The sequence below is a fragment of the Gorilla gorilla genome, chromosome 2 (genome assembly GCF_029281585.2).
Source record: "Gorilla gorilla gorilla isolate KB3781 chromosome 2, NHGRI_mGorGor1-v2.1_pri, whole genome shotgun sequence".
NCBI classification, from domain to species: Eukaryota; Metazoa; Chordata; class Mammalia; order Primates; family Hominidae; genus Gorilla; species Gorilla gorilla.
In genome coordinates, this window is record NC_086017.1 from 41,942,592 (window position 1) to 41,950,557 (window position 7,966).

Sequence of the window (7,966 nt, forward strand, 5' to 3'; positions counted from 1 at the left end):
CTTTATGCATCTCTTGACAACAGCCTACTGGAATCCCTTTAGGCAACCTTCCACTGTCCAAATGTTCCTTTACTCTTTATCTCCAGAACCCAGCCACACACATTACCAAACAGATGGGAGCATTCCAACTTCACGTTACTGATAAGCCCTCTATCATTACTGACAAACTAAAAAACATTGGCAGTCACTATTGTTTAGGAAGACACCTACCCTGCATCTCACTGCATCCTTCACTACCCTCCCCTGCTCATCTGAATCTCCTCCTAGCCCCTCCTCTTGCTTGCTTATACCCAGCCCCACGAATAGCAGTGAAAGGTTACTTGTAGACACTATGCACTTTTTCATATACCATGAAAACCGAACCCCTCCCTCTATGCAGTTGCACCATCAATCCCCATTACAATCTCTAACAGCTGCTGCCCTTGCTGGATCTCTAGGATTTGGGATGCAGGATTCCTCTTTCAGTACACCCTCTAACCTTTTCACTTTACATTTCCAGTTCTGCCTGACACAAGGTCTCTTCTTTTTATGCGGCTCTTCCACCTACATGTGCCTACCTGCCAACTGGACAGGCACATGTACTCTAGTCTTCCTTATCCCCAAAATCCAGTTTGCAGATGGGAATGAACAACTGCCTGTCCCCCTCATGACGCCAACACGACCAAAAAGAGTCATCCGACTAATCCCTTTACTTGTGGGTCTGTGACTTTCTGCCTCCACTATTGTACTTGGAACTTGAATAGCAGGCATCTCAACCTCTGTCACAACATTCTGCAGCCTCTCTAATGACTTCTCTGCTAGCATTACAGATGTATCACAAACTTTATCTGTTCCTCAAGCCCAGGTTGACCCTTTAGCTGCAGTTGTCCTCCAGAACCGCCAAAGCCTCGATTTACTCACTGCTGAAAAAGGAGGACTCTGTATGTTTTTAAATGAAGAGTGTTGTTTTTACCTAAATCAATCTGGTCTGGTATATGACAACATAAAAAAACTCAAGGATAGAGCCCAAAAACTCACCAACCAAGCTAACAATAACATTGAACCCCCTTGGACACTCTTTAATTGGACGTCCTGGGTCCTCCCAACTCTTAGTCCTTTAATACCTATTTTTCTCCTTCTTTTATTCAGACCTTGTGTCTTTCGTTTAGTTTCTCAATTCATAGAAAACAGCATCCAGGCCATCACCAATAATTCTATATGACAAATGCTCCTTCTAAGAACCCCACAATATCACCCCTCACCCCAAAATCTTTCTTCAGTTGAATCTCTCCCACTGTAGGTTTCCACACAGCCCCTAATCCCGCTTGAAGCAGCCCTGAGAGACATTGCCCATTATCTCTCCATACCACCTCCAAAATTTTTTGCCACTCCAACACCTCACCACTATTTTGTTTTGCTTTTCTTATTAATATAAGAAGACAGGAATGTCAGGCCTCTGAGCCCAAGCTAAGCCATCATATCCCCTGTGACCTGCACATATACATCCAGATGGCCTGAAGCAACTGAAGATCCACAAAAGAAATGAAAATAGCCTTAACTGATGACATTCCACCATTGAGATTTGTTTCTGCCCCAGCCTAACTGATCAATGTACTTTGTCATCTCCCTCACCCTTAAGAAGGTTCTTTGTAATCTCCCCGACCCTTAAGAAGTTTCTTTGTAATTCTCCCCACCCTTGAGAATGTACTGTGTGAGATCCACCCCCTGCCTGCAAAACATTGCTCCTAACTCCACCGCCTATCCGAAAACCTGTAAGAACTAATGATATGGCCGGGCGCGGTGGCTCACGCCTGTAATCCTAGCACTTTGGGAGGCCGAGGCAGGTGGATCACGAGGTCAGGAGATCGAGACCATCCTGGCTAACATGGTGAAACCCCGTCTCTACTAAAAATTCAAAAATTAGCCAGGCATGGTGGCGAGCACCTGTAGTCCCAGCTACTCAGGAGGCTGAGGCAAGAGAATGGCGTGAACCCAGGAGGCAGAGCTTGCAGTGAGCAGAGATTGCGCCACTGCACTCCAACCTGGGCAACAGAGCGAGACTCCATCTCAAAAAAAAAAAAAAAAGAACTAATGATAATCCCACCACCATTTGCTGACTCTCTTTTCAGACTCAGCCCACCTGCACCCAGGTGAAATAAACAGCCTCGTTGCTCACACAACGCCTGTTTGGTGGTCTCTTCACACGGATGCGTGTGACACAACCTTAAGGCATCTGGTCAGAGAAAGGGGATCCTTTCTCTGTTCGCCTGACAAACTTTTTTAACTGTCCAATGGGTTCATCTTGCCTACCACCTAGACAGCCGATTTATCAAGACAGGGGAATTGCAATAAAGAAAGAGTATTTCACACAAAGCCGGCTGTGCGGGAGACCAGAGTTTTGTAACTCAAATCAGTCACTCTGAGCATTCAGGGATCAGAGTTTTTAAGGATAATTTGGTAGGTGGGGGGCCAGTGAGTCAGAAGTGCTGATTGGTAAGGTCAGAGACAAAATCACAGGGAGCCAAGCTGTCCTCTTGTGGCTGAGTCGATTCCTGGGTTGGGGCCACAAGGTCAGATGAGCCAGTTTATTGATCTGGGTGGTGCAAGCTGATCCATCAAGTGCAGGGTCTGCAAAATATCCGCTGATATTTTGCAAAATAAAGCACCGACATTATCCCCAAGAACAATTTGGAGAGGGTCAGAATCTTGTAGCCCCCAGCTGTATGACTCCTAAACCATAATATCTGATCTTTTGGCCAATTTGTTAGCCCTACAAAGTCAGCCTAGTCCCCAGGCAAGAAAGGGGTTTGTTTTGGGAAAGGGCTATTATCGTCTTTGTTTTAAACTATAAACTAAGTTCTTCCCAAAGTTAGTTCAGCCTAAGCCCAGGAATGAACAAGGATAGCTTAGAAGTTAGAAGCAAGATAGAATTGGTTAGGTCAAATCTCTTTCACGGTCTCGGTTATAATTTTGCAATGGAGGTTTCACTGTCATGTAAACTCTGCTCTGAGAGTGCCTGTGCTAATGTTACAGGTAGTTAACCAGGCATCAACAGGGCAGGAGAGCACTCTCCCCCACCCACTAGGAATGTTCGGTAATTATCACATTACCTCTCTAAAAGTGGTGAATTGGGAGCCAGGTGCCAGGGGAGAGGCCGTTTCCTGATGGTCCACACCTGTTGCAGTAAAGTGTGATTTGAATACTGACTCCAGGGAGAAGCAGCTTCCTGGGCACGCACATTAAAAGAGTCAAAATGGTGGTGCACAACGTTCCAGGGGCACGCCACTGGAAAAAGGAAGAAAGCCTCAGGTGGGCATGTGGACAACTTCCTAAACACACTGCACATGCTCACCTCCCAAGGGTAAGGAGGGCGCTGCATTTGCGGGCAGCCCACCCTAACGGAAGAATCATGGGAAAGAGGTGAGCCTATAAAGTCCTAGGATGCAGTTAAACGTCACACTTGACCTTTGTGCCTGTTTGGGTCTCTTCCCAGCATACTTTCTTTTCCTTTCTTTCCTGTTCTGAAGCCTTTTAAATAAACTTCCACTCCTTCTCAGAAAGCAGTCGCCCTTCCTGCCTTAGTCTTTTTTTCTGCTTTATGCTCCTCAGTCGAATTCTTTCTTCTGAGGAGGCAAGAACTGAAGTTGCTGCAGACCTGTATGGATTTGCCGCCGGTAACTCGGATACTTTCCACCAGTAACACTAAGACCCCTCCATTCTTCCTGCAGAATCTGTTCTGTGGTCAGCTAGCCTTATGGCTTCTCACCAGTCATGGTCCTGCCTCTGGAAATCCACAGAAAGACTGGCCTCTTTTGCAGATATCAGCTGTGTCCTTAGTCAGCTCTCTCTGCAGGCAGCTGCCCCAAAGCGTGATCTAAAATATCAGAGGCACCTGCTCAGAGATCTCTGTATCTCCCCTCCTTCTTCAAATAGGGTCAGAAATTCCCACCATTACTACCACCTTTAGAAATTGTGAGTCTACATCTTCTGCCCTTTGGAAATAGACATTTTGTATCTTATGAAATACAAAAAGATTATAAATTTGTTTGCTCTTTTGGTAAGGTGATCTGTATCTTCTGTCCTTTGAGAATAGTGCTACTGTATCTTATGAAACAAGAAAAAAATATTTTTGTTCCTTTATGTTAAGGTCTGGGGACCTCGCTTCAAATGCAAATAAGTTTTGAATGGTGAATGTATAATTTCTGTTCCACTTTTCACAAATAATTCAAGTCCCGCTTGGTTCACCTTCAAAGTGTGCCTCAACTCTCCACTCAAGGTGAACCCAGCAGGATGTGAATCCCAGTTGGTTTGAAAATATTTCACTGTTGTTCTTTCGTTATAGAAACAATGCATATTTATTATAGAAAATTTAGAAGAGCTAGATATCAAAAGACAGAATTACAACAAGTTTAAGCATCTCAGTTGGCTTTATTTGCAATTCTAGAATAGGCAAGACTTTTTTCCATAAAACAGAATAAGTGTTCCAATGAGCTGAGCAAGAGAGTTTGGCTTTATAGACAGAGGAGTGCTGAAGAAAGCAGAAGCAAAGAACAAAGAGTTTATCAGTTACTTTTAGGGAGAACAATAGAAAAAGAACTGATTAATTAACATCAGGTTACTTCAGACTACTTCTTTGGTGTAAGGATTAAAGAAGAGGGAACTGCATTATTACACCCATTGAAGATTTAATCTGGTCCATTTGGGAAATTGGCTGTCTCTTTCTCCTGGCTTCTCAGAAGGTCAGATAGCAACTGAGTTTGTGTTTGGTGATGTGGAACTTTAGCATGGGTGACTCCATTTTGATTTTTAGTCCAGTGTGTTGGGGCCTAGTGCAGAAACTCAGTCTAAAACAATGGCCTCCTAAAATTTTTATTTAACATACATAAGTTTTTAAAAAGTTTTCTGTACCTCTACATTTAAAATATTTTGATGTTTGATATTTCAGTTGTTGTATCATTAACATGCAAGTAGGTGTGTGTGTTTACACATTATTTTATGTGTGTGTATATATATACATATCATTTTGTGAACTTTTAAAATTTAATGTATCTTTATTATTTTAATATCACTAATTATTCTCTGCAACATCATTTAATAACTATATAATATACAACTATATAATTTACCTATCGTTGGACATTTAGGTTATTCTGAATTTTAAAATATTATATTATATATTTACATATCTATCATTTACACACATTATGTAAATTAAATATATGTATAACAGACTATTATTCCTCTTGGTATACAATTAAGATATTTCTTTTTTTTGTTTTTTGAGATGGATTCTCGCTCTGTTGCCCAGGCTGGAGTCCAGTGTCGCCATGTGCAAGCTCCGCCTCCTGGGTTCACGCCATTCTCCTGCCTGAGCCTCCCCAGCAGCTGGGACTACAGGTGCCCGCCACCACGCCCGGCTAATTTTTGGTATTTTTAGTAGAGACGGGGTTTCACCCTGTTAGCCAGGATGGTCTCGATCTCCTGACCTCGTGATCCACCCGCCTCGGCCTCCCAAAGTGCTGGGATTACAGGTGTGAGCCACTGCGCCCAGCCTAGGTATTTCAATAGAAGTGGAATAAAGCCAGTTTATTGTCTTTGAAAATCATGGCACTGTATATTTCCATCCACAGAGTACAACAGAGCCCCTTTCCCCCGTCTTCATGAATGTTGGATGTTAGCAGATCCCTCTAACTTTTATGTCAGCTACTAGAAAGAAATCAAACCTCGGTGTTGCTTCCTCCTGTAGTGTTTGAACTACCTCTGATCCGGAAAATTTTCGTGTGTTCATTGGTCATTTCTGCTCATGCAAATTGTCTTTTCATGCCCTGTGCTTTTTTTCTACTAAGATACTCAGTTTTCTCTTGTCAACCTAATATAATCGAAAGGGTCAGAATCTAATTTAAAGAGCGTTTATTCAAGTGCATGAGGATGGACCGCCCAGAAACACCAACTCCAAAGGGATGGAGTCAGTGTTGCAATGTAGGGAAGTTAAGATTTCATGTATATCGGTGGAGACAGAGGAGTTTTTGGTGGGATTACATTATTCATACAAGGTTGGCACATAGTTACAGAAATTAGGTTTTAGGCAATGTTTCTTTTGAGAAGGGTATATTTTAACATGTTTTTACAGAGGGTATGATAGTCACAGATTTTCTGTCATCTGGTTTAAGCAAAGCAGGACAACAAAAGGGAAGTTAATCTTTAGCAAGTGCTATTCATTAAAAAGGCGGGAAGTTTTTGTGTCTGATTTTGTTTAATTCTCTCTAGTCATTGTACAGAACAAGAAAAATAAGAAAGCAAGTTAATCCATAGTCTGAGAACCATAAATTGTAACCATATGTGGCTCAGATCACAGTCATCTCTATCTAGGCTTAATTTTTTTGGGGGGGTGGGGCTGGGAAGCAGGTCCCAACAGCTTTAAAACTGTATTTATTTTCACACTTTCTCTGCACAGCTTCTCACACTGTCAGAGGCTTCCTTCCCTTTTTTTTTTTTTTTTTTTTTTTTTTTTGAGAGAGAGAGTGTCTCACTCTGTTACCCAGGCTGGCGTGCAGTGGCACAACTATGACTCACTGCAGCCTCAACCTCCTGGGCTGAAGCGATCCTCCTACCTCAGCCTCCAGAGTAGCTGGGACTACAGACATATGCCACCACACTCAGCTAATTTTTGTATTTTTTGTAGATACCAGGTTTCACCATGTGGCCCAAACTCCTGAGCTCAAACAGTCCTCCTGTCTTAGCTTCTGGAAGTTCTGGGATTACAGATGTGAGCCACTGTACCTGGCTGACTCCTTCCCTTGATAATCAACCTAACTTAGGAATGCCCCACCTGGAAGACCTCCAAGCTGCTGTAACATTACCTGGCCCACTCCACACTTCTGATATGGGAACCCTTGGTTCCTGTTTCCCTCTACACTACCCCCATCCCCATCACAGCAGTCATTACCCGGAAATACATTGTGATCCTGCCTGCTACAAGACAGAGCCAAAATGTGGATTTTCTCAATTTTGTCCTCCAAGAATCTCACACACAAACATACACACACAGAGGGACTCAGCCTAAATATTTGTTAAGTGAATGCATTAGTCCATTCTCGTGTTGGTAATAAAGACATACCTGAGACTGGGTAATTTATAAAGAAAAAAAGCTTTAATAGACTCGCAATTCCACATGGCTGGGGAGGCCTCACAATCATGGTGGAAGGTGAAAGGCACATCTTATATGGTAGCAGGCAAGAGAGAATGAGAGCCAAGTGAAAGGAGAAACCCAGTATAAAACCATCAGATCTTGTGAGACTTATTCACTACCACAAGAACAGTATAGGGAAACCGCTTCCATGATTCAAATTATCTCCCACCCTGTCCGTCCCACAACCCATGGGAATTATGGGAGCTACAATTCAAGATGAGATTTGGGTGGGGACACAGACAAACTATATCAGTATATAAACACACATACATATGCCATAACTGCTAGGGGAAAATATTCAAAACCATTGGCTTGCTAAAGTGAATCAATATCTTTATATGTGAAAGCTAGTTTGGAGTATACATGTGATATCTCCTTCTCCTGGGAAACTATAGAACTCTCTCCTCTTGAGGAATTACTCTGCTCTGGAGAAGAGTTTTCAGGATGCTGACATGTGGGTGTGCCCCCACTGAAAAAGACTTGCTTGTAGATCAGTAAGGTATCTATGGGTTACAGTAATCTATTGCACATTTCAAAATAGCTAGGAGAGAAGAATAGGAATGGTTTTAGCAGAAAGAAAATATAAATATTTATGGTGATGCATATCCCAATTACACTGGTTTAATCTTTGCAAATTATATGAATGTATTAAATGATCACACATGGCCTGAAACTATATACATTTGTTATGCATCAATTTAAAAAAAAATTAAGGCTTACTTGCAACCCAGTCACCCTCTGTTGACAAGTCGTGCCAGTCCACTTAGAGCCATTTCACTCTTATACCAACAGCCACAC

The 7,966-nt window shown here is 42.5% G+C and overlaps 1 protein-coding gene across 2 annotated transcripts in view; it reads right to left on the reverse strand.

Moving 5' to 3' along the window:
- OSBPL10 (oxysterol binding protein like 10) overlaps positions 1 to 3,682 on the reverse strand; it is a 418,377-nt gene extending 414,695 nt beyond the window's left edge. For both annotated transcript variants that reach the window (XM_055383346.2, XM_055383345.2), the window contains exon 1: positions 3,090 to 3,682. The gene's annotated coding sequence lies outside the window, so the exon portion shown is untranslated. The remainder of the gene's footprint in view (positions 1 to 3,089) is intronic.
- Positions 3,683 to 7,966: the final 4,284 nt, after the last annotated feature.